Source organism: Podarcis melisellensis (assembly GCF_964234715.1).
Source record: "Podarcis melisellensis genome assembly, chromosome: 3".
In the NCBI taxonomy this organism is placed as follows: domain Eukaryota; kingdom Metazoa; phylum Chordata; class Lepidosauria; order Squamata; family Lacertidae; genus Podarcis; species Podarcis melisellensis.
The window spans coordinates 81,955,607-81,973,946 of NC_138530.1; the positions used below are offsets into that span (position 1 = coordinate 81,955,607).

At 44.1% G+C, this 18,340-nt stretch overlaps 2 long non-coding RNA genes across 2 annotated transcripts in view; both read left to right on the top strand.

The window, feature by feature from the left end:
* Positions 1 to 18,340, top strand: part of LOC309366388 — a 49,868-nt gene that overhangs the window by 18,501 nt on the left and 13,027 nt on the right. The window lies entirely within an intron of this gene.
* Positions 14,354 to 16,437, top strand: LOC309366386. Its single transcript, XR_014166672.1, has 2 exons — positions 14,354 to 15,708; positions 15,806 to 16,437. It is a non-coding gene; the product is annotated as an uncharacterized lncRNA (long non-coding RNA).

The window sequence follows — 18,340 nt, forward strand, 5'->3', positions numbered from 1 at the left end:
TAAATGTTTAAATGTATGGTGTGGCTCATAGATTCATCTAGCCCAACCCCTTGCAATGCAAGAATATTTTGCCCGATGTAGGGCTCAAACCCATGACCTTGAGATTAAGAGTCTCATGCTGAGCCTCAGTGTTGCCCTGTAAAACTCAGCTGGGATGAGGATGGGGACAAAGCTAGAACTAGTTGGCTCTGCCTGTCATTCTCTCTGGCGCCACCTACTGTTGACCTCCCTGCCTACCCATCCCAGTGGGCACCAGCCTCTGCTACCTTTGAGGGAGTAAGTGCCTTTGACTACAGTAGGACTTACTTGAGTAAACATAGGCAGGATTCAATTGAGAGTTAGGGAGGAAAGGGAGAGAAAAAGGAAGAGGGGAATAAAGACTTGTAGCCAGTAAAGATGAGAGCTAACATAAACAAACTAAAAATCTTCTTGGCTAATGAGTATGCACAGAAGCTGCTGAGAAAGTAGTAACAAATGGCTAGATCAATGTTTAATGAGGTCAGTTTGAGAGCTGCTTATATAATCTGAGTGTAAAAGCTGCAGCATTGGCAAAGCAGATGTCTCTCCTTTTTTTTGCATTTACCCCTATTCAAGACAGCAAAAACATACAGTATATTTTAAATATCAGCCCTCCCCCCCTGCAGTGTCAGACATAATTAAAAAGTGTAAGTGTGAAAAGAAGCCCCTTCCTGGCCTTTTTAAGAGGTAGTTTGGATGAATAGTATGGAAATGTCAAAGGGGAACAGGATAAAAACATTGAATAAAAATCTTATGGAGAGATTCCAGAAATATTGGATAGACAGTAGATGTTTTGGGTTGTTTTTGTTTTTTACAAAAAACCATTTCAGGTTAAATACAGATTCCACTGCCCCACATTTTTCTGGGAGTTAAGGGAAAGAGAAAAGAAATATGTGTTTAGTTGATCAGGACCTCATCAGCATAGACATGGGATTCTCCCTTATAGCACTTGAGATCAATGTGCCGTCTTGCCCAATATTTCTGCACTGATTGATGGGGCCTCTCCTGAGTCTCAGGTAGGAGTCCTTCCCAGCCTAACCTGGAGATGCCTGGGATCAAACCTTTCGCAGTGGCTCCAGGCAGTGCCTTCAGAAACCCCTGTGGTGATTGTTTCTTCTGGTCTCCCAGTTGAAACATGGACTGTTGGACCTAAGGGAGGCTTCCTGAACCTTGTGAAGCCATCAGTATGCAACTTCCAGATGATGAGGAAACAAGTTGCAGTCCTATGCACACTTTCCTGGGAGGAAGCTCCAATAGTGCTCTTTAAGGACCCGAGGGCAGAATTATATACATCCCGCGGCACAATGGGTCAGTGCTCCTGGCTGTTAACCAGAAGGTTGGTGGTTCAAGCCCACCCAGGGATGGCTGTGAGCAGGAGTCCTGCATTGCAGGGGTTAATATGGAACAAATCAGAAACACAGCTCCCTACCTTCGTTCCTATGCCCCAAAGTTCTTCTTTTTACAAGCTGCCTAAAATGGCATTGTGATGTAGCCCAGTTACACACCCTTGCTTTTAAAATATCCCTTCTTTTCAAATTGTTTGTGCTTTTAACAAGGGTGCAGCCAGTTTCTTTCTGGGGCAGATCAGGAAGCCGCATGCTCAGCGAGTGCAGTTCCTCATTCTGCGTCACATCAGGATTTACCGTATTTTTTGCACCATAACACTCACTTTTTTCCTCCTAGAAAGTAAGGGGAAATGTCTGTGCATGTTGTGGGGGGAATGCCTACAGGTGGCATGCCTACGGATTTTCCTCCTCTAAAAACTACATGCGTGCTATGGTCAGGTGCGTGTTATAGAGCGAAAAATACGGTAAATCATGTTCTTTTGAGAAAGCCACTTTAGCGGTTGCATCTAAATCAGGCTTGGTTGGGGTTTCTCTTGTGTTTTATTCTCACAAGGGTTCTTCCCCAGTGGGAAAGCAGATGGTTTTCTGCCTATTTGGCCTAAAAGGAATTGCATCCTTGCTGCAGGTTATCCATCAGCACAGCACTCTTAAGAAGCTTCCAGATTTGTGAGCCAATATGATCTCTAAAGGCTTGTAATGGAGCTTTTACATTTCGCCAAATATATTTCTGTTTCTCACCTGCTATTCATTTTCAGAGCTGAAAAAACGTGCTATTCAGAGCCAATATTAGTAAGGGCTTGGTCCTGTGAGCTGGGTTCAAGCATATGGGTACAATTCTGTGATTATGCCCATGCCAGTGAATGCATTACTCAGCTTACTGTGCAAGCATTTACAGCTGACTCAATATACAGTACTTGCATGGGGGTTATGTTCTAGGGATGGTGTATATCCACAAAAAGCCATAGACCTGAACTACCCCCACACAACCAGCCTTGCATTTCCAGCAAGGCAGGGAGCATGTAAGCTCTCTGGAAGCTTCCGAGTTCCCACATGTCAGATGCAAACAGAATTGAGAATCTTGTCTCTGCCACAGGAGATCTCGTTCCATCCTGAACGGGTGCAGTTTTGTTAAGAGAGAATGTTATCTCTGAGGTGAAGTGAGCATAAACAGAAGCATCTTTGGCTTGGGAAGACTCGCCATGATTTTGGGGAATGTTTTGACTGAAGTCCTGAATGCAATGGAATCTTAACAGATCAGAAGTTTGGTCGGTCAGCTTTTTGAGAACTTTTGATGTGTTTTGAGTGAAGGAAAACAGAGTTCTGTATTGAGATTTGCTTGAAAAGAAGGCTGCTGGGAAGAAGGCATACTGTATTGCCTAATTTTGTGCATACACTTCACTGCGTTATTTTCTTTATTACTTGTAGCCCATGACGCAACTGGCCATGCTGCGTCTAGCTCAGGAATTCACTTTGGCCTTTTCTACAGCTATTTTCATGAATCAGACATTCTTAAAGCTGAGTCGTAAGGATGAATGCAAATTAGGGGCATAACCCACGCCCATACATAGGGCAGCTGTCCACATGTTGCAGGGAATGAATTCCATAGGTTCCCCCCTTCCCTCTTGTGGTGTGCACATAGCAGTGCACTGGTTTGTTATGAAGATTCATGAGAGTGCTGGGCAAACACCTCCCATGTTCCCATCCACTCCTCCCTCTCGCCTGATGCAAGTTCTTCAAGTTGGAACACATAATGTCCACACACTCTAGAAGAGAAGAAAACAACTCTGTTTATGTGGATACCTTTCTGTGTGCATAGTTGCATCTGGGTGAGTCTTTGGATTGTGCTGAACTTCTTTTAAAAAATAAGGGAACCAGCCAGAAATGGGATTAACTTACACTACTGTTTTCCCCAATTTGCCTCCACAAGATGTGGGAAACCTGGCAAACTTTGAGGCCCAGTGGCCTTTCACCACACCAGGACTATGGGGTTTGCCTCACCATATTCTTGAATGTCAGCTTTATTCTGATATTAGGGAACACCTTCCCGAGTCCTTACTAGAGAACATTAAATATTGGAGGTTGAAAGCGGGGGAAATAGCTTTCTGTTGCAAGGAACTAATCAGTGGTTGACTTGGAAGTAGCTACTTTTTTGGTAAAGGCCTCCAGCACCAGGAGATTTTGGGTTTTAAGAGTCTAAATTCATTCTGGTATGTTTCTCCCCTATTTTAATGTATTTTTAAAATTTAGATTATTTTTGTTTTATGTTTTACAAAACTATGTTTTTGCGTATACTTTTAAGCATATTTCACTCCTGTATGTTGTTTAGATGTGTTACAGAAAAATCTAGGTGTGAGGCTGCTCAGTCACCCAGCTTGTTGGGCAGAGCCCGCAGGTCCCTGCAGAATAAAGGAAGGAGTCCAGCCACCAACCGGAGCAAATAGCTGTAGACCAAAGTTTATTGAGCAACAGGTTCAAAGAGGAATTTTGAACCCCGAGGATGGGGTGACAAGGACTTTTAAAAGTTTCTATCTTATCCCAGCATGCAGTTCATTAAGCATCATCATTACATCATTGCTACATCAGAAAAGGGGAGGGTTAACATAGAAGGAACGTGTTGGGGCAACAGGCGGATACGGGATATGTATTGGGAAGTACATTCTAAGCACCTACTACAAAGGGACAATAGAACTTTGGTTTACATAGTCTGCCACCTGGGCAAGTCTGAAGGCGTGCCTGGCCAGAGATTGACACCTATGAGTACCTTCCTGTGAGTAAGTGACCTCCTGCTTGAGGGATTATGGCAGGGACCGAGTGGTTTCCAAGTCCTTGGCCAATGAAGCAAATTGGCGGTGGAATGAAGGAAACTGGCAAAGGAGTCGATTTTATATGATTTTTAAAGCTAGGTAACTTCTCTGAGCTGTCAGGTCAAAAGGATACATTTATGCATAATATTGGTAACATTTAACAACTTTAAAGATGTGCCCACCCCCTGTAATTTCTGTAACAAGATGTATTTTATTTTGTTCTCTCCTGATATGGTCTTCACAGAGTAGTTCAGTAAGTTCTGGTCTATTAATTGGGCTGAATCATTTCAGCATAGGCAGCCCACTTTCCCTCAGAAGCCCAGGTTCATGAAGTACCAACACTGAAATAGCCTCCTGCTTACTTGGATGCTGAAGCGCCCTTAACCCCTTCTTACACCATGCAAGATGCTTTCCTACAACTTCATCCCACCTTGGTGGAGTCCCATTTCAAGGCCCAGCATTGCACGGTTAGCAGGGACCCTAGATGCTATCAGCCGCTTTTGGGTATCAGCTGCTTTCGAGTGTGTGCTTCTGATTGGTTTGCAGGGAGGTAGTCCGATGTCTCATCAAGCAATTCTTATTCCACACCTCCTGGTACATTTCCTCATCACTTTCCTTATTGCAAAAAATATATATAAATGGTCCAGTTTTGTGGGAAAGCAGATTTGTTGTGCAAGGGCATCATATCAGCTGCACAACCTGAATTTGCACTTATGTGACCGGACCCCACCCGAAAACAGTAACAGCCTGGAAGTGCTCCAAATAGGTTGCTTCGTATTTTTCTCTTGCCAGCAAAAATGCAGTACGAGTTCTCTCTCCGGAGACCTCCTGATGTTGCCATCACCTTGCAGGAAGCAGCACAATTCATCTCCTCATTTGACTTGCCATGCTCAGACATGTATATTCATAACACTTAAGTCACAGCTCATTATATGTAATGCACATAAAATATGGATTAAGATTGTATCTGGTAACATAGGGATCATACACGTGTGGGTTGTTGTTTAAAAAAAAAGGAGCAGGGACAGCCTATTCACGTACGTTTTTTTGCTGTGACTCTAGAAAACTAGGTCCACCTGTCGAACCAGATAGTTTGGGCACAGAAGAGTCTTCCCTCAAGGCCACAGTGAAACCCTGGGAAGAGTTAGGCAAAGCTAATCATGGGTACAAGTCTAGACAATCATCTAATGCAACTCCTTGCTCCTCGGCCTCCTTTGGTAAGTGCAGCGCAAGACTCTGACACTGCTCCAGCGTCAAACACGCAACCGCACATCCAGAAGCTGAAGTCCAAAGATCTCCACATTGGTTTCTCTGACCCAAATACCCTCTTCAGCTGCATTCTCTCTCTAACGCAGAGGAGAAAGGTGCCATCTTGTGCCCAAGGCTGAGGGGGTCCAGCATGCACCATGTGCATGCGACGTCTTGCACACAACACGCAACACATGCACAATGCTGCATCATTGGGAGGAGCTCAAGTGCGAAGCCCAGTGTGGCATAGCTTCAATGGCTGGCGGTTCCTCCTCTCGCATGCTCTCTCATGACAACCTAGCAGTTCAAAATCACGCCAGTGCAAGTAGATAAATAGGTACCACTGTCGCGGGAAGGTAAATGGCGTTTCCATGCGCTCTGGTTTCCCTCATGGTGTTCTGTTGCGACAGAAGCAGCTTAGTCAGGCTGGCCACATGACCCAGAAAGCTGTCTGTGGACAAACGCCGACTCCCTCGGCCTGAAAGCGAGATGAGCGCCGCAACCCCATAGTCACCTTTGACTGGACTTAACCGTCCAGGGATCCTTTACCTTTATTGTAAAGTAAATTTGCATCTTTCATCACCTTTACATCCCTGAAGCCTAAAAATACACAAGTGGAAACTGTTTTGTTTGTTTGAGGGTGTTTTGCAGGGGGTAGTGGTGCTAAAGGGAGTTGGAAACCTGGGCCCAAAATACTGTGGACTGCAATACAGTGGTACCCTGGGTTACAAACACCTCGAGTTACAAACACTTCAGGTTACAAACTCCGCTAACTGGGAAGTAGTACCTCGAGTTAAGAACTTTACCTCAGGATGAGAACAGAAATCACGCAGGAGCAGCAGGAGGCCCCATTAGCTAAAGTGGTACCTCAGGTTAAGAACAGTTTCAGGTTAAGAATGGACCTACAGAATAAATTAAGTTCATAACCCGAAGTACCACTTTACCTGTAAAATGTATTGAATATGCAGTTTCTCAAAGGCTGGTTCCTCTGTGTAAAGAGATAATCTCCTGTTTCCCTGGGTGCATGTTTTCTGTTTCCTGGTATGCATCAGTCTGCACTCTGCAGCTGTGGAGACATTGTGCCATCTTCTTGTGATTGTTGTGATTTAGGGAAACTAGAGGTGAGTTGCCTGGGAAAGTACAGCAAAGAACATGAACAGAGCAATCCTGCCCTGGAGCTACACCCACTGAGTGGCGTGGACTCACACCCAACACAGCCTTGCACCACTGCAAGCCAGTGATATGCCAACACAGTGAAGATAGGGATACAGCTGTGGCAATGATGAGCTGTGCAGGTGGAACGCCTTTACTGTCATGTCAATGCAAATGTGGAAGAGGAAGGTGGGTGGTGTCTGGGGTGTGGTAGGGGGAAGATCAGAGCTTAGTCAGAATCCACTCTCACTGCCCTACATGCATTTCCCCATCGCCTCCCTTATCACAGAAAGTGTAGTCATCAGATTGTGTGTGTGTGTCTTGGATGATGTCTTTAGTCCCAACCAAGGTTGCGATTTTATATCTGAAACAATGTAATCTGTAGTAGAAGGAAGTGCTGAAGTGGTCAAACTAGTCCGTTTGTTAAGCTAATACGTCTGGCCAACTCAGTTAGGCATCCACTTACATGTCTAAAGAGTTGGTCAAATTAAGATGCATTACCCTAGAGACATCTGGCTGGAGGCTACATCATCTTGGAGTATAGCCCAGGAACTGGCCTTGTGTCTTAGTCTGTCTGGAGTTGAAAAGACACAGAAAGGCTGGACTTGCTCCCTGTGTCGAGACTCAATTATGACCACCTGGAAGCCTAATGGGGAAGCAAGATCTGTTGGAATGTTAATCCTCCAAGCCCCCACTCCCCAATCTTATGCTTGGGTTATATATATGCATAATCAAAACCACGTAGCCTAAAGACACCACCAACCCTGGGTAAGCAGTGGAACGCCAAATGTCTCTCACCACCTGGAGATTGGGGGCATGAAGTGGTGTGATCTTTGCAGGGAGTGGAATTACTGCTCAAGAGCTGTTCCAAATCAACCATCATTGCACAGCCTGAATTTCCCACCGTGTCACTGAGTTCCACCTGAAGATCGCAACAGTCTAGAAGTGCCCTAGTTGAGCATTTGCTCTTACAGAGATGTAGACTAGAGGTGAACTGAAGCCTTACAAGTCCTTCCTTCCAGTCTTATCCATCTCAAGCATCATACCCCTCCCCACAGCGACCTGGATCAAACTCTTTATTTGTTTTTCTGTGTTGCAAATAAATAAATACCTACCTACCTACCTAACTGGAAGGCAAGCGTCATCTTGCCAGGGGTGCTCCCTGAACTCTTGGGCCTTACAGTGGAGCTGGGGGACTTTTCAGCAAGAAGAACAAAGCATCCTGTGGCACCAGAAAGACTTTATTATGGAATAAGTTTTCATAAGCTTCATCCAATGCATGAAGTGTATTTCTGCGTTCCAGCTAAATGCATACATGCAGGGCAGTGGGGAGGCTGAAAGCAGTGAAATCAGAGGGAAGTGAAATGTAGAAGAGCGCAGACTCTGATGATCATTAGTACTATCTAATTAGCAGTTCTAATTCACAGAACTTGTGTTGGTAATGCAGACATCCTGGCACTGATAAACCAATTCGTATTAACAATCATTTGTCTCTGCATTGCCCCCTTAATGTGCTGCATTATAATTGAATAGTTTCATGCTGCAGTCTCCCTTTGAAGTTCCTTTGCTCCAGTGTGGGGGGTGCTCCCAAGACCGGTTCTTCGTCAGGTAATGCAACAACCCCAATCTCAGCTGGCTCATATCCAAAGCTCAAATCCAGAGCCAGGACAACATTGACAACATTAATTTTGGGCTCCTACCAAGCACTAGGGAAGACCTTGGGCTTCCTTAGATGCTGAACGCTAAATGTTCCTCCAACTGACACTGCTAGCTAAACACTTCTTATCAAAACCAAGGCACATGGCAGCAGAAGAAACAGTGGCTGGAGACAGGGCTCCAATTCAACTCAACTCACATTGGGTGCTTGAGTGTCGTCTTATTGTCAACTGTATTTCCAAACAAGGTCACCAGAGGGCCTGGGAGGTAAGAGCACACCCAACAGAAGAATGGGCTGAGCCATGCGCTTAGGCAATGGCACACTTTAATTTACAAGCAAGGACCTATCTGTTGTACCTGCTAGCTGTGACATGCAGGGTGGGCCAAGGGAAGGAGAGGGCAGGGCTCCTGCACCTGCAATAGTTGCAGGACAGGCTACACCTGTTGAAACCTCCTCCTCTACACAGCTACTAAAGGCGCAGGAATCCTGTCCTCTTGCTCACTTAGCCGCTGGGGGACTGAAAGACTCGACAGATATCCGTGTGCCCTTGGCTATCAGTTCTTAGGTTTGTCCATCACTCTGCTTTGCTTGTCTGTTCAGGAAGACCCCATCCAACACCCACAGAGGCACCTCTTTCTGTCCCATGTGGACCAGAGGTGAGGCCTATTGCAGCAGCAGCAGGTAGAAGAAGCAAGTTCCGCCTTCAGTTTTTTAGCAGAGTTTTGAGTGCCTTTGGCGGCTCCTTTCCTGGCAGCTCTGACTCAGACTTTTTCTGGAACAGGCATTTGAAGAAGGTGGGGGGAACCTTCTTGCATGTCTCTTCCAGGAACTCACCCACATTTCCAGGAAACTTGGGGGTAAAAGTGTTCAAAGCACACTGGGCATCTGGGTTCCTCCTACCAGTTTGCTCTCTGCCTTGATGGAGAGTTTAGGCAGTCCCTCTGGTGCTGCCCCTCTCCCTTCCTCCAGAGCTCCTTTGTCTGGGACATTTTCAAGGTCATTCCCAGAAGTTTCATCTAACACCAGCTGCTAATCCCTACCAGGTTCTGCATCCCATATAGGTATGGAACAGGATGCAGCACAGCAGGCCCTAGCAGTCCTCCTTCACAGGACTCCTGAAGAACAGGAGAAGTTCTTCCTGGAAGCATGCTGCTTCTGCTAACAGTCCCAAAGAAACTTTATGATTGTCTGAAAAGGGATGAATAATGTTTGCCAGTACCCACTGATGTATCTATGAAAAGTAAGAGAAATGTACAGGTGTGTTTTCAGGCAATCAGAAAAGTCACCCGAAATTGTGAGAATTTACACGTGAACATTCACCGAATAAAGTATTGACCGTCAACTTTTAGGCAGAACATTGACCGTTATCTCTGTGTTCATTCAGGATTTGGGAAGAAATGCTTTCCAGTGTAGCATAAAAGTAAAGATCAATATGTGACGTGTACCTAAAATGGCTTGGGACCTAAGTCCCTAACATAGCACCTTCCCCAATATCAGCCGTTTCCAACCCTATGGCAGGCACTTAAGGCTTCATTGATGGTGTCCCCACTGGGGGATCCCTAGTTGGAATTGACTTGTGACAGGTCCTTCTCAGTGGTGCTTCCCCATTTGTGGAATGTCCTCCCTGTTGAGATGCACCTGCCTCCCTCATGCCTGGTTTCAGGAGGAATTTACCCAAGCGTATGATGGTTGAAAGACACTGTTCATGGCAAGCCTGCCATCACCAGCAGAGGGAATGTTTTTAACTGTCCTTAGAATGTTCTAAGCAGTTTTAGAAATGCTTTCACTTACTTACTATGCTTTTACTGTTATTGTGTTGGTTGCCTTGGACTTCTTTGGGAGGTACGTCAGGATATAAAATAAAGGAACGAACAAATGAATAAGTAAATGTATAGCTAAGTGATCAGCTTTATCATTTGAACTAGGCATCTACATTTTCCTCCAGGAAAACTATACTGGGGGGGCGGGCTGGGGGGGCAGGGTTCACTTGACATTTGTGGTATAATTTGCAACTGCAATTTTTTGCCAGCCTATAGAACTGTTAAAAGTATGACAAGAGAAGAAATGGAAAGGGGGGGAATATTGGATTATATGAGCGCTGAGACATTACTACTAAGTAGATTCTATCTGGTAGTGTGTAAATGTGGACTAAAACCCAGTCTCAGGGGGCAGGGATGGGAAATCCTCTAATTAAAAGAGTTTGAAGATAGAACAGTAGGAGGCTGTTTCTTACGTGTGCACACAAACACACACGACAAATGCAGGTTTGCAAATATAATTCAGATATACATTGCTAAGAGTTGGGGTTGACTGTAGCTTCACACCACCTTTTTACGTATGGTGGCAAGCATATGTTTGCGATCATGTACTGGATGTACTGTCATGCAATTTCTGGGATGGTTTCTGTGTATCCACTAATGAAGTACCGCCATGGTTTTCCAAACAGGAACGTGCTTTTTTTCTGTAGCCCTCTAGATGTCAGCATCACACAATTCATATCACCTAAACAAATAACAGGAAGGGGTGGAATCCATGCCTAATGTATCACCTTTGGCCAGTGCTTTTTAACCAAGGGTTACATTGAAGGAGTTTGAGTTGTCTGGTTTGAGAGAGAGAAACCACCTATAATTTTCTAAGCTGTTTGTATACTCAGAACAGATTTCAGAGTAAATTCATAGAGTTATCTCCACCCCCTCCAATTGCATTGCAGTTGTAGTGTGGTAGGAACAAGTGGAACCGAATTGTGTGAAGGGATTCTTCATTGTACCATTTGCATAGTGTTGCATCGTTCTGGACTGCACCCTTCCTAAATCCACAGCGACGATAGAGTCCATTTCAGGTTGCACTACTTACCGATAGTTCCATTGGGTTCCACATGTGTGCACCAACACATGCACAGTTTTTACATATGATTGTAAAAGTGAGGATACTTTGTTCTGTATCCATGAAAGAAAAAGACACCATGTGCAAGATTGCCCTGAGGCAACTGGATTAGTAGCAACGGATGTGAGAAGCTCGCAACTCATGCTCCCTTGCCCCATTCCCTAGATAGAGCATATATTGTTTGCCCCAATCTTCTTTTGGAGCCTCCCCGTGGAGAGGATATTCTCACTGGAGCAAGATTTTTCCATTCTTCCTGTCTGCAAAGCCCCAAACTAGGTCAGGAGCAAAGAAGATCAAAAGCAGCAGTCTGTGGTCCGTGGAACTTTCTCCAGCCCTTTCTTGTTTAGGGCCTTGACAGTTTCCAGGCTAAGATAAGAGCGCCCACTAATACATGACTTGTGCTAATGCAAAAGTTTCCAGGCTATCATTTGAGTGTGTGATAGATATCCACCTTTTATTTAATGTAAATGTGTTTCCCAACGTGAAACGTCTTATGTGACAGAGTCATGCCTTCCCTCAAACTACAGTGGTACCTCGGGTTACAGACTCTTCAGGTTACATACGCTTCAGGTTACAGACTCTGCTAACCCAGAAATAGTGCTTCAGGTTAAGAACTTTGCTTCAGGATGAGAACAGAAATCGTGCTCCGGCGGCGCGGCAGCAGCAGGAGGGCCCATTAGCTAAAGTGTTGCTTCAGGTTAAGAACAGTTTCAGGTTAAGAATGGACCTCCGGAACGAATTAAGTACTTAACCCGAGGTACCACTGTACTGTGTTTTGTTTCTGGGACAAAACAAGACTTCTCACTCCGCACTGCTTAGTGCCACTCTTGTTGCAGTCTGAAGAGCTCTGTACCTCCAGAGGTACTTCCTGTCTGGCTGTTGACCAAGGTCTATACTCGAGTCCCAGGACCACTGGTCAGCTCACTCCCCTACAACAGGGGTCACCAGAAGGCTTAACCCATCCATTTCTATTTCTATTTTGCATTTAATTCTAGCCTTGTGCTTTGTATTCAGGTTCTCCCCCCCCCCCTTCCCCTCTTCTAAAGCCTATGGGACTCACATGTAGAAATTCTGGCCCTCTAGTCTCTGGTGTTTTCAAACCAACCACATGTTATTCTGCGTCCAGAGAACACTTAGTTCCCATATCAACCAAATGCAGAACTTTTCTCCACCCCGTAACTGCGCCGCTAGGAGATATGTTCAACTGTTCCATTCAACTTTCCCAGAGAGGAACGGGAAAGCACCACTTGATCATATGGCAGACCTCCCAAGGTCGTTCCTTTATCACAGTTTTAAATGGTGAAGTAATAATTCCCTTATATTAATAGATAAGAGTGCTAATACATGACTTTATGCCAGTGCAATTCAATTGCCAGGGCAGCTACAACTGAATTGTGAGGCTCTTTTATACATCTACAAGGATGGATAAAAATCCATATATATATATATATATATGGATTTTTATCCATCCTTGTAGATATATATATATATATATTCCATTAAGTTTGAATATAACCAGATTTAATATTCAAGGTAATAAAAGCATATTAAAATCTATAGGCATAATATCTTAAAACTGAATCCATTTCCATCTATCAAACATTCTGAGTTAGTCTGCTTTCCTGCATGAAATAACAAACCCAGAGGCAATTATATGTGAATTTTTGTGGTGAAGTATTTGAAATACACACAATAGGTAAACTGTATTGGTTATTGCGGAAATCATGACCACAATTCCATGGTCCCTGGAGTCCCAAAGGCTGCAGGATTCTTTTTTCCCTTTGTGGGCTGCTTTGCCCAGGTATGCCCCAAACCTCAGGGACATTTATCATGGAGAAATACTCCATGCATAATACCATACTGCACAATCTTAACACCCCTTGCTCCTGAGCATTTCAGTCTGCAAGCAAGCGGCCTTGCTGACTGCCCTCACATGTATGCAACAAAAGCAATCCTTTGTTTCACAACTGCTCCCTGAAGCATATATACATTTTGTAGATCAAAAGACGTGTGCATTGCATTCACGGTGATTTTGGATTATGTTCCCGAATAGAATGAAGGCTATATTTAGTGACAAACCTCTTTCTACATCCAAAAGAGCTGAACTGAAGCAGCAGCAAATCATGTTTTGTTGCACTGAGGGCTTTGCTCAAGCAGCTTCTTGACAATACATCTATTAACGCAGCTTGATGAGTTCAAGAAACTGAAAATGTAGGCAGTTTTATAGGAGGCTTACATTGATCTGTGTTTAAATTAGTCTATAACATGGATGCACGTTATAGGTTTTACATTCAAGGTCTTCCTTGCATTCTGTCCACCATTAACAATCTCCCTCTGCTGCAGGCCAAGCAGTTTCAAAGAGGATCAGAAGTGCACTTTACTCTCCTTGTAGAAATACCTTTAAGCTTTGCATAAACTAGGGTGGTGGTTGTTGACTTTAGTTTAATCATTACCCGTCTTTCAATACTACTTTGGCATTTACATCTGTCTGAGGGAGATAATAAATGCTAAGTTTTTGTGCAAGAGAGAATTCCTTCTTTGCACTTAAAACACATCCTGATGTGCCACTTCAGATAACCCATTTTAAATCTCTGAAATTATTCTTCGAAGCTTTGGCAAAAAGCTTTGTGCTGGTCACAACTCTTATTCATGTCACATCACCCAACCAATGACTCAACAGACAGCATATTTCACTCACACACACAAAATCTAATGCAAGGATTAGCCAATAGGGTTTCTTCCAGTTGCTATTGGAATCCTAATTCCATCATCCCAGGGAGCACAGCCGGTGGTCAAAGATTATGGGAGTTGCAGTCCAACATTTGGAGGGCAGCAAGTTGCCTACCCCTGTCCTAATGCATCTGCCCTTGGTTTTGGATGCCCCAAAGCTGCAGCAAACATTCAGTGGCCCTTAGCACAGCCACATCTATGCCAATCCCTTTTTCTTGTGTAGTAGTTTTTTGTAGCCATCCTTGTGTGCCTCTGGGGAGATTTACAGTCTGGAAAGCCAGAACATTAGCACACAATCCTGCACAAATGATCCCTGCAAGGTGGTTTTTCTAGGAGAGGTCATCAACACTTTGAGGGCAGTGGGCATGTTGATAAGTTGTTCCACAAAATGGCTGCTGGAGGGGGTTGCGACTGGCATATCACAAAATGGCTGTTCTGGGATGTGTGTCACTACACAAAATACCGGCACATCTAAACAGCAGAAAGAGAGACAAGAGTACAAAATGGTGTGGGAATGTTCTTCTCCCATCAATGGGAGAAAAGGCATCACATCACCAACCTCCCCCATGCTCGTTCACAGGGAGAAATTCTTTACACCTCTTCTTTGTTGAGAACAGAAGGATGGGTGGGTGCCCAGTCCTGGCATCCAATGAAATGTGGGCATGTTTAAGGGGGTGTATTCAGTGTAGGAGAGGTTGAGTCAGTGCAAACAGAAACTGAGCAGGAAGAGCAAACAGCCTTGGAGTTTGCTTATGGTTCAAGATGTTTATATTTACAACCACACAAATGTAATTTGGGTGGTGTAGTTGCTAGTTGTACACTGCTTTGTGTGGGCTGTGCTCTAAAAAGAAGGATATTATACTTTGAATAAATGTAGACATAAATAAAAGGGAAAGGGGAAATATTTCACATTTGGAAAGCTAAAAAAAGAGGAGAGATTCACTCCTCACAAACATTGGTTTTGCTTCACAGAATAAATCAAAGACACCAGCTGGAAATCTGAAAATAACACCAAGGATCTTTTTTTAAAAATTGTTTATCAATAGCAGCTTATTTTAGAACGCTTTGCGAAAATAATTTCACACACAAGATACCTTTTTGCAAACTCATGAAATCAACTGGGTGCTACTTTTTCTTTGCTCTCCTAAGAAAGCTTTTGCCAGTTTAAAACACTCTTCTTCCTGTGGCTTGTTTTAGAAAGTGATGTACTCTTAAATAAATATACTCCTGCCATCCTAGACAAGTCTACTCAGAAGCAGCTCCCACTGATTTCAATGGGGCCAATTTCTGACAAGTGGCTCTGGGTTTGCAGCAGAACAACACAATCATACTCATGTTTACTCAAAAAGCAAACCCCTCTGTTTAATGGCACTTGCTCCTAATAAGTATTTTCTGTTAGCACGAGATACCAAATTACAAAGCCTGCAAAACACACAGGAGAGGCCACAACCGTTTCTGTGAGGTCACATTTAGAGACGACACAGCCTTTTAAGGGACAGATGAGAGATGCCAACAGAATGTGACAAAGACACACAAGCCATACTCGTCTTCATATGTAGGTTTAATATGACAATTTAAGCATTAAATATAAAAGTTATTTTTATTTTTGAACACAGTACACCTGAGACACATTACACAGGATTCCATCTGTCATATTATACAACAGAAGACATGGGAATCTTTGTCTGACGTTATTCAGTGCCATACCTTAATGCACAAAAGAAACAGGCTTTGGGGAAGCAGAGGCCAGGGAGAAATGGATACTTGGATGGGCTGCTATATCCTGCCTTAAAGAAGCTTCCATTCATGGTATGAAATGTGTGGCAGGGAGATGTCACACACTCAGCTTCTTCCAATCACTCCAAGGGCTGTTAGTGAATCTTTTCCTGCTGCCTGGTATTGAAAACACAGGAGCCTGATCTAGGTTTGCCAGTTCTTGCTCTAAGTGAGTTCAATATGCCAAATAGCTGAGCAGGAAGTCAAAATCTGGCAGGTGCAGACTTGTCTGTTCAGCACCAGGACAGGAGGTGCTGGACTCACTGAACTTCCCCATGACAAGCAACTGTCAATTAGGCACCATGCTAGGCACCTTGGAGGCTCCCGTGAGATGTCCTAAGGTGTCCTTGTAGTTTTTAAAAATTGATGTGTTCGGTAGATCTGAGCTCTATGAGCCATACATGCCTCAAGAACGGACTTGCAATGGCCCTCCAAGTCGTGCACACAGCCAACGGAGCGCATAATGGGGCAAATGCATGCTACAGTGTCTGCAGAAACTATGGCACTATGGTTTAACATTAGGGCTGGCTTGCGGCACTGTACTTGCTGAACCAAAGGACCTTTCCCAAACATCTGGTTTGCTGCCTTGAACTAGCAGCCAGTAAAATAGCTGAACAGATGTGCCACAATGCTACATGAGCATGTATAGGTGGTTCTCTACAAGGTTTATCAGAAAAGCACAAGACTAACATTGGCAAAAAGTGACATAGACAACGTAGAGGAGAAAGGATGGGAGCCATTTGTGCAGGACTTGCTCATGTACATTACCTTGGTTGCTCAACATTTGGTTACTTGCAGCTGAATATAATGTGCTTACATGGGGGGGGACCCCAACATTGTGTTTGAAGTGATATTGGGTGAGATCAATGCTTTGCTTGTGACGCGAAGGCTCTTTCACAGACGCAAGTCACCATCGAGTGCTGCACTCATGGAATAATGAGCATGCATGTGTCAACAGAGCTTTTAAGAAACTAACTTGGGAGAACTGTAACTCCATACAAGGAGGGCTTCCAAGCAGATACCTGAACACAAAAAACATACATGTAGCAGTGGCTGTGTTTCCAAATTGTCAGTTTTCACTTTAAAACACACACAGAAACAGTAACAGGAAAAAGGAAGTCAAACACGCCAGCATCCAGCTTGTCCTCTGGTACCTGCACTCAGGGGCAAAAGGCGGTTTGCATTAAGAGATGAAATCCAAACGTAAACACTGGAAATAAACATTAATTTCTTTGTCATTTGTGCTGACAGCTGGCATGGTCAAAATTAATACTTCTCGGAATGTGTGTAGCCACTTTTGCAACATGAAGGCAAACACCGTGCAGGAGTCCTGTCAATCATCCCCATATCCTCCAGAAAAAGAACATTGGGGGGGACCCATGCAAAGAATGAAAATGGATAAAGAAGGTACTGGATTGAAAGAGGAGGGGCAGAACATCTTGAGCTACTAGTTGCAGCCAAGGTCAACTTGTAACATGGGTCTTCTCACTGCTTCTCACTGCTTTGGCATACAGCAGTCTCTCAGGACTGCTTTAGCTTTTTGATGGTTTTTACAGGTTGCAAAAGGATTTTGCGAACTGCAACAGAGAAGGGAGAGAAACGGACAACTCCCTTCCCCCAGTGTAAATTGATGCAGCTCTTTACAAGTCACAAGTGCTTTGAATAGTAACTAAGGGTGTGATCTGCAAACAGTGACATTCCACTTCCCCAATGAGAGAAAACATACACCGGGGAAGCTGTCACATATCCTAATCCAACACACGCCCTCTTCCAATGATCGCTTACATGTTTAGGGCTTCGCCACCATGAGCAGGGTCCCACATTGCACAGGAGAAAGGTTCTCTGTTTACCCCTGGGGACTAGGGTGGGATGGGGACAAAGACAGAGTTAGCACACTTGTCCCTCTCCTGCCTTCTTCTCATATGCTGAAAGCTAAGGTCCTGCTGTTGAGCTTTCCACAGGCATCCAATTGGCCCTTATGAGGAGAGGGTGCTGGACTAGATAAGCCACTGACCTGATCCAGCAAGCTTTTGTGCTCAAAAGTAGAGTTGAACACCTGAATTAGTGAGACTCACTTTCCCTCCATCAGTGCTAATCCCACAGAGAAATTGGAAGGGGACATCTGCTTAAGATCTGATGCCAGAGATAAGGAACCTGTGGCTTTGTTGTTGGGAATACATTTCCCAGCATCCTTGACCACTGGTCATAGCGGCTGGGGCTAATTCCATAAGGTCATGGACTAGCCACCCCTGCCTTAGGCAAAGCTAATCCTTGCAGCAAAACTGGCTGGTCCAGAATTTGATAATTGGGTCAATTTCTTTTCTTCCAAATCATAGTGTTTCCCAACTTGAGGAAACATGGTGATGACTCTGAGTCTGGCATGCTTTTAAGTGAAGATAACTTTAGCTCCTCCAACAGAGCTGCACTGATTTATGCTTTTAAAAGGATGTGGCCCACTTTTATGAACACAACTATTTTTTTTGTCAGATGTGACTGCGCATGGGAAAAAAATACTTTTTATCACAATTAATAATATCAGGTGATCACATGAGGAGGGTATATTTTTACACAGATCAAAGCTAGCCTCAAACTACTGGAATATTTCCCATGGAGATAGATTAATTTTCCACATTAATTTTCCTGATAAGAGCACATCCTAGGAGGGGCTGGGAAACAACAGAACAGGCAGGACAAGAAAGAGATAAAAATAAATGAGAGTTTAGTGG